General features: G+C 40.4%; 1 long non-coding RNA gene and 1 pseudogene across 1 annotated transcript in view; one reads left to right on the forward strand and one right to left on the reverse strand.

The window, feature by feature from the left end:
* LOC138146956 (uncharacterized) overlaps positions 1–7,162 on the forward strand; it is a 33,900-nt gene extending 26,738 nt beyond the window's left edge. The window contains exon 6 of the long non-coding RNA XR_011164673.1: positions 6,806–7,162. This is a non-coding gene — a long non-coding RNA (uncharacterized lncRNA). The remainder of the gene's footprint in view (positions 1–6,805) is intronic.
* On the reverse strand, positions 3,288–5,449 carry LOC138146955 (keratin, type II cytoskeletal 8-like; annotated as a pseudogene).
* Positions 7,163–7,785: the final 623 nt, after the last annotated feature.

A 7,785-nucleotide genomic window follows, 5' to 3' on the forward strand; every position in this document is an offset into this window, starting at 1 on the left:
TATGTGACAAGTAAAATAAAGTTTCAGATTTGAGAATCCTTATTACAGGGAAATCTTTTGATATAGTACTAGAAAAACATTGACCATATGTATTCCAGCAACTTGTAGTTCAGTAAATTAGCTTTTATATCAATCATAGATAAAATGTTCATATGTTTTATATGTAAAACAACATTTATAACATAATTGTTATGATTAAAATGAGTATAATTTATAAAATATTTGTGAAATATTTTATAAATTAACTATATTTTCAACAAACTTTTCTATGTTTATTATATTTCTAAGTAATATTAGGAATGATATAAACAATTGAACTTTAAGATATTACTTTAAAAATTAGTGTTTTGGGATTCATAGATATTTCATCTGTAAACTAGTTAAGACAGCCAGCCTTTTGGAGGTAGCATGGTACAATGGGAGAAACATTGACTTTGGAGTCAGAAGAGATTCTAGTCAGAAGCCTGAGGTTTAAATCTCCCCTGGAATGAGTTACCTGTGTAATCTTGGGCAAGGTGTCTAACCTCCCTGAACTTTAGTTTCTTTATCTGTAAAATGAAGAGTTTGAATGAGATGGCCTCTGAGGTTTCTTCTAGTTCTACATATATGATTCTTTATTTTCTATCTCCTAATTCTTTTTTAGCGTATTAAATTCAAGACTCCCCTAATTAAGCTTACTATCTTTCGCTTTAAACCTCTTCATCCTTCTTACTTAATTTCTTGGAACACACTTTGGAGGCTCATCCAGGATATATTATGGATGTCCTATGCATTTTCAAGGATTGACTGAGATATTTTCTTCTGGGTTATATTTTGGATGTCTTATGTATTTGAGGGTATTTGGTTGTTGTCTTTCCTTCTTGAAGAGGAACAAAATGATATCACTATGCTAGAGTCAAGTTTCAATGTGGCTGACTGTGACTGATCAAACCCAATATGAGAATGCTCTACCACACGGTGGGCACAAATAGTCCATGTAAATATTTGGGGTGGATACTCCAAATTTGTGCATCCTGCATTTCCTTTGAGCTGTCTCAATTCTTCTTTGCATATAGAGCACAGCATCTTCTCTGATGTGGTCACTCCATGCTGAGCGGTCCTGTGCCAGTGTCTCCCATGTCACACAATCAATTCCAAAGTTCTTAAGAGAGACCTTGAGAGTTTCCCTGTGTCACTTCTTCTGACCTCCATGTGAACAACATAGACAGACCTACATTTGCCATTTGAACAATATGGCCAGCCCATCGGAGTTGCAGAGTTTGAATGCTTGCCAGTTTAGTTCCAATAAGGACCTCAGCCTCTGGTACCTTATCCTACCAGGTGACCTTCAGAATCTTCCTAAGACAATTCAAATGGAAGCAATTCAGTTTCCTGGCATGGCACTCCTATACTGTCCAGGTTTCACAGACATACAATGAGGTCAGCACAACAGCTCTGTAGACCTTCAGTTTGGTAGTCAGTCTAATACCTCTTCTCATCCAGGATTCTTTGTTTTGTGTATGTCATATTGCAGGGAAATTTAGTATTTCCCTGCAGAAAAAAAAATTAGTTTTTTTCTTTTGTTTTCAGATTAGTTTTCTAATATGTTTTATTTATATATCTGACAATTTGCTTTGAAATAACTTTTGAATGATAGAATATTTAAGTACTGATATCTGCTGAATTCCTGTATCTATTGGTAGCTAATGTGAACAACATGGAAATTGCATCCCTAGAATTCTGTTGCCTAGCAATACACTGAGAGTCACACAGAAGAATCCTGATTAAAGGCGTGCCTCTGAGATCTTTATGGACTCTAGGTCCAAAGAATAAAATAATTTGTCTTATGTCCTAGAAACCTTGAGTAATCAAGCCCAAATGCTTAGTCCCTTTTTGGGGGTCCCACAGACCTTTGGGGCTTTTTTGAATTTGTCTGATGTCCTTTAAGCTAGCCTGCTTGTCCTACCATAAGCTAAGTTTGGATCTTCATTTGGAGACTATGTATTGCTGGGATCCATTAGGGAAATTCTGTGTACACTTTCTATTGCAAGACCCCACTGGAGAAATTCTTTTTTGGACTTACATTTGGAATGCCATAGAATTTTATAGGGATCCATTGGAGAAATTAATGGATTGCCTATTTGCTAAAAAGACCCAAGGAGAAATTTTCACCCAGGGCAGTTTGGTTTCTCACATGAAGGTCAGGTGATAACTTCTAATTGGCTTCAGTTTCCTAATCCCTTTTGGGAGAGTCTCAGAAGCTCTGGGAGCTTACTTGGGTGTTGACTTTCCCTCAAAGAAGGGAAGCTTGCCTTTTTCTCCTTTTTCATTATTCATTTGGGGCAGAGCTTTTCATGTACCAAAGCAGGCTCTGGAACCATAACCAAATCAATGCTGCCATTGCTGCTAGTTATGGTATGTCAATCAACTCTTCTGTTGCTCCACTCACTATCCCTGTAACTTCCCAAACCAAAATAATCCTTCTTAACCACCATTCTCCTAGGTGTGTTGGCTTCTTCTGTTAGAATATAAGTTACTTAAAGGAAAGGACTCCCATTTGTATTGCCAGTGTATAACTTAATAAATGTTTTATCATTCATTCAGTTATACCAATATTCAGCCAATTTCCAATGTTCAAAATCTTGGGGTTATTTATTAACTTAAGTCTCTATGGTGTTGTGAAAGAGTACTAGATTTGGAATTATTAGACCTGATTTTTAATTCCACCTCTGAGATCTACTGTTTGTGTGGTCATGTGTAAGTGAATTCATCTCTTTGAACTTCAGTTTCCTTATCCATAAAAAGGGAATAAGAATACTTGTTTATGGTTACCCCCCCACCCAAGTTGTGAGGCTCAGATGAGATAATGTATGTATAGTGCTTTACAAACCTTAAAACAATCCATGTGGGGGAGGGGAAGGAGGGGGACAAAATGTGAAATTCAAGGAATTGTGGAATTGAATCCTGTAAACTAAAAGGAAACAAACAAATTAATAAATTAAAAATTGAATTAAAAAAAAAGAATAAAAGAATTCAATCTAAAAAAACAAAAACAATCCATGTATAGGAAGCATGCTTTGTAGTTTCACTCTCCCAGAGCAAAATTGATTCTATTTTTCCCTCAGGGTTCCAAGGAGGAGTTTAAGAGGTGTCTCTTCTTTAATGCTATCATCCCCCATCAGTTGTCATTCTTTTTTTTTTTCTTTTTTGAAATGGTGAATCGTGTTTATTTCTGAAAACACAAAATGTTTCAAGGATATTGGCAAGAATAAGGAACCCAGGCAAGGCAAAATAGAAGGTATGACTAGGACCTATAATGCAGATCTCTTCAATCTCTTCCCCCATCCCCAGTCTTCCCTTGGGTATCCTGGAGATTCTTAGGAGTATAAGGGGTGGGCTGTGAGGATCCAAGAAGACCTCTCTCGGGCAGAACATCTGATGATTCGGACACCAGCTTTCCATCTTGGGTCTCAATCTTCTTTATTTATTTATTTTTTGCTTTTTGGAGGGCAATTGGGGTTAAGTGACTTGCCCAGGGTCACATGGCTAGTTTTTGTGTTGTGTCTGAGGCCGGATTTGAACTCAGGTCCTCCTGACTCCAGGACCCATGCTCTATTCACTGCGCCACCTAGCCACCCCTCAATCTTCTTTACCACACAGCCTTACTGACTCAGCTATAAGAGGGGAGACCAGAGCCAGAAGTAGAATGGAAGGAACTCAGTCCATAGCTGAGGCCAGCTGAGACCTGAGAAGACCTCCATGGCTAGAACTAAACCCACCTGAGTAGTCTCTACTGGTGGTCTTGGTGTGAATACTCATGTTCTGCATGACCAGTTCCCCTTACTGCTTCACATCAGTGATGGAAGCTTCAAGCAAAACCCTCTGGCCTTTGAGCACCTCAATCTCAGCCTGAAGCCTGTCGACATTCCTTGGTCATCTCTGATCTCTGTCTTGGTGTGATGAAGGTCATCTCCATGTTTCCCAGCCAGGGTCTGCAGTTCCTCATACTTGATCTGGTACATGCTCTCAGCCTCAGCCTGGCTTCGATTGGCAATATCCTCATGTCAGGCTCAGACATTAGCAATAATGCCATCCAGGTCCAAGGAGCAGCTATTGTCCATAGACAGGACCACAGAGGCATCCAAAATCTGGGAGAGCAATTCTTGTATCTCTTCTTCATATAGCTGCCTGAGGAAGTTAATCTCATGGTCAGGCCTTCCAGACCGGACTCCAGTTCCACATAGGCTTCATCCACATCCTTCTTAACGAGAATAAACTCATTCTCCATTTCTGTCCGCTTATTGATCTAATCTTCATACTCATTTTTAAAATCTCCACAAGATGCTGCATGTTGCCCAACTCCACCTCCAGCTTCAGTTTCTCCTTCCCCATGGAGTCTAGCTGCCTTTGAAGGGTGGCAACATAACTCTCAAACATGCTGTCCATGTTGCTCTGAGATGTCTTCTGCTGCTGGAGGAGGCTCCATTTGGTCTCCAGCATCTTATTCTGCTGTTCTAGGAAGCATACCTTATCAATGAAGGAGGCACACTTGTTGAGGGTCTTAATCTGCTCCCTCTGTTGGCCTCATGGCCTGGATGTTGGGATCCAGCTCCAGCTTCAAGGGACTCAGGAGGCTCTGATTGACAGAGACCACCATGATCCCACCAACCCTGCTGCTGCCCCCAAAGCCCATACCCATGCCTGTGTCAAGCCTGAGACGAGATGGGAACCTACTCCTACTCCCCACCCAGAGAAGAAGGATGAGCTGATTTGGGAACTGGGGCTCCTGGAGTAGGAGAGGCTGCTAAAACTCTAGGGGTGTGGGTGGGGGGCCAGAAGAAGAGACCTTCAAGGTCCAGTGAGTGGTCGACCTGATGGACATGTTAAGGACTGATGGTGAGGACAAGGACAAACACAGAGACCCAAGAGAGGTGAGCTGCTCAGAGAGAAGGCACATCAGTTGTCGTTCTTCTATAGTTAGCCACTTGTGAATGACTAGAATCCCATTCCATTTGACCAATTAACATCAACTAGCTTTTATTAAGGGATATTTACTTCAAAGATATAAATAAAAATACAAATATCTTCCCCCAGCACCTTAGGGGCATACTCTCCCCATCTCACCTCTGTGGGTGGGAATAATGGGCTCAGATTTAGCATAGTCTCTTCACAGCACCAAGTTCATGTTCAAAGGTTACACTATTTCTCTCAGCTACCACTGCAATAAATCCAGAAGATCTCTTCCCATTCCAAGGGCCATCACTGCAAAACTAGACATGGATTCCATTCTTGGGGTCGTGGGCTCCTAGATCAGGCTGTTCTGACCTTTCAAAACTGACAAGGTCATAGCCCTCAATCTCTTCACCTAAAATAAACGGAAAACAAACCAGACAACTGAGGCCAGGACACATTTGCCTGTCTATGGCTAATAAATATCAAATGCAGGTTTCAGTTCCAGGCTTTAGCAATACCTCCTGTCTGCAAAGATGGGCAAAAGATTAAGAGGACCTGAGCCCAGGAGACACCCCCAACCCTCTACTTACTTGCCTGTATCAGCAGATCTCCTCTCATCCATTGATACACAACTTGGACTCATTCCCCAAGAGTTTGCCTTTCCCAACACCTCTTACTCTCCCATCCCAGTTATTCTGAACTCCCTCCCCCATCCTAAATGTCAGTTCCCTCATGTCCATCTACTTCAATTCAACCCTCTCCAATATATCTCTCCAAGCCTGTCTGCTCCTTCCACTGCCCCCTCTGGAATTCCTGCTTTATAATTAAGGAGGGGGGCATATTAAAAACCTCAAGTTTAGTAGAACTGAAAATATTTTTAAAATAATATTTTCTTCTAAAGCCTTTTCCAAAGCTCTCAGAAAAGCCTCTAGGACAAAAATGCTTTTCTAGGTAAATGAATTAAGGGCGGTCCCTTCATATCAATAAATAATAATAACAATAAACAATAAATAACAATTGTTATTTAGATTCATTATGAGCCAGTCTGGGCCCAAACAGTGACCAAGTAGGATTTGGTCTAGGGTAAGAGTGATTTGGGGTTAAGGCTGATCTCTAAGAGAAAAAAAACAAAACAAACTGAAACAAGTTTCAGAGATTAAAAAGTATATTCCCTTTGGGCAGAACACTGGAAGGTAAGGGTGTGATATCCTATGTGGAAAAAAGAGGGAGCAGAGGGAAAGAGGGATAAAGGGAGGGACAGGGAAAAGGAGGGAGGAAGGGGGGAGGGAGAGAGGGAGAGGGAGAGTGGATCGAGTGTCTCCCCCCACACACACACACACACACTCTCACTCTCTCTCTTCTCCTCCCAGATATTTTTTTTAAAGGAGGCCATTCTCTGCTTCATTTCTGATTAAGCCTTTATCACTGAATAAGCTTTGTCTCTGAGACTTGTTAAGGACCATAGCTTGAAAAGGTCAAGGATCCCCACTGCATTCTGGCCATCTCCAATTGCCGTGATCTATATCTGACCACTGGAGGAGAAAGTGAGGCTGGTGACTTTGCACAGCCCTCAGCTCACTTAAATCCATTTCACTTGCATTTCAGGGAATCACCTTCCTGATGTCTTGGTCCTTTTTGAGAACAAAGGACAAACAACAAACAGCAGCAGGGTTACAGGAAGAATTGGGATAGTGACTTCTTTGCTTAATTCTGGAATATTAAATTGGACTATATTTTAAGATATGTTTTACTTGTTTTTGACCCCTATAAATATAACTCAAAATTGTCTTAGGGCAGAGAAAATTACTTTATCCTCCCTAACCAATTCTCTAACCTACTCACCACAGCAGCTGTTAAAAATATTCTCTTTCAGATATCCACATCCAGAGAAAGAACTACAGAGTCTGAATGCAGATTGAAGCAAACTATTTGCTTTCCCTCTTTTTGTTTTGTTTTGTTTTGTTTCCTCTTTCTCATTGTTCACTCCATTGGTTATAATCCTTCTTTACAACCTGACTAATGTTTAATGTGAAGGTATTTGTAGATCCTATATTTGATTGAATGCCGACATGGGGGGGGGAGCAGGGAACAAGGGGGAGGAGAAGGAGGGGGAGAAAATTTTGAAATTCAAGGGATTATGGAACTGAATGTTGTAAACTAAAAGTAAATAAATATTTTTTAATTTTAAAAATGTTTAAAAAGATGCTAAAAAAAAATGTTCTTTTTAAGCCTCCAAAACCCTCCAATCCCTAGCCAACCTTCTCAGCTAAAGATCCCACCACGTCCTTCACTGAAAAAATGGAGGCCACATGTCATGAACTCCCTCCTCTTCCATTCTCCTCATTGACATCCCACCGATATCATTCCCCATTATTTAATTCTCTGTAGTCTCTGATGAAGGGGTGACCCTTCTTGGAAAGGCCAATAAGTCTACATGTACCTTTGATCCCATCCCCTCCCATCTTATCTAGCAGATTGCTTCTGTCATATCCTTTCCCTTTAATCTTCCTTCTCAGCCACCTAAAAATACTCCAAACCACCCCCATCCCTAAAATACCTTCATTAAATCCTATCATCTCCATTAGCCATTGTCCAATATCTTTCCTCACTTAAAATCCTTGAAAAAGCCATTTACATCTAGTTCCTCCATTTCCTCTCCTTACTCATTTCTAAACCATATGCAGTCTAACTTCCAACTTCATTGTGCTGTCAGTCATCAAGCATTTATTAAGTACTTATTATATGCCAGACACTGCTAAGCTATGAGGATACAAAAAATGCCCAAAACACTGTTTCTGCCCTTAAGAAGCTCACATTCTAATGGAGGAAACAACATACAAATAACAATACCCA

This window comes from Petaurus breviceps, unplaced genomic scaffold (assembly GCF_028583685.1).
Source record: "Petaurus breviceps papuanus isolate PSGF00001 unplaced genomic scaffold, PetGlider_PUasm1.0 90775, whole genome shotgun sequence".
Taxonomy (NCBI): domain Eukaryota; kingdom Metazoa; phylum Chordata; class Mammalia; order Diprotodontia; family Petauridae; genus Petaurus; species Petaurus breviceps.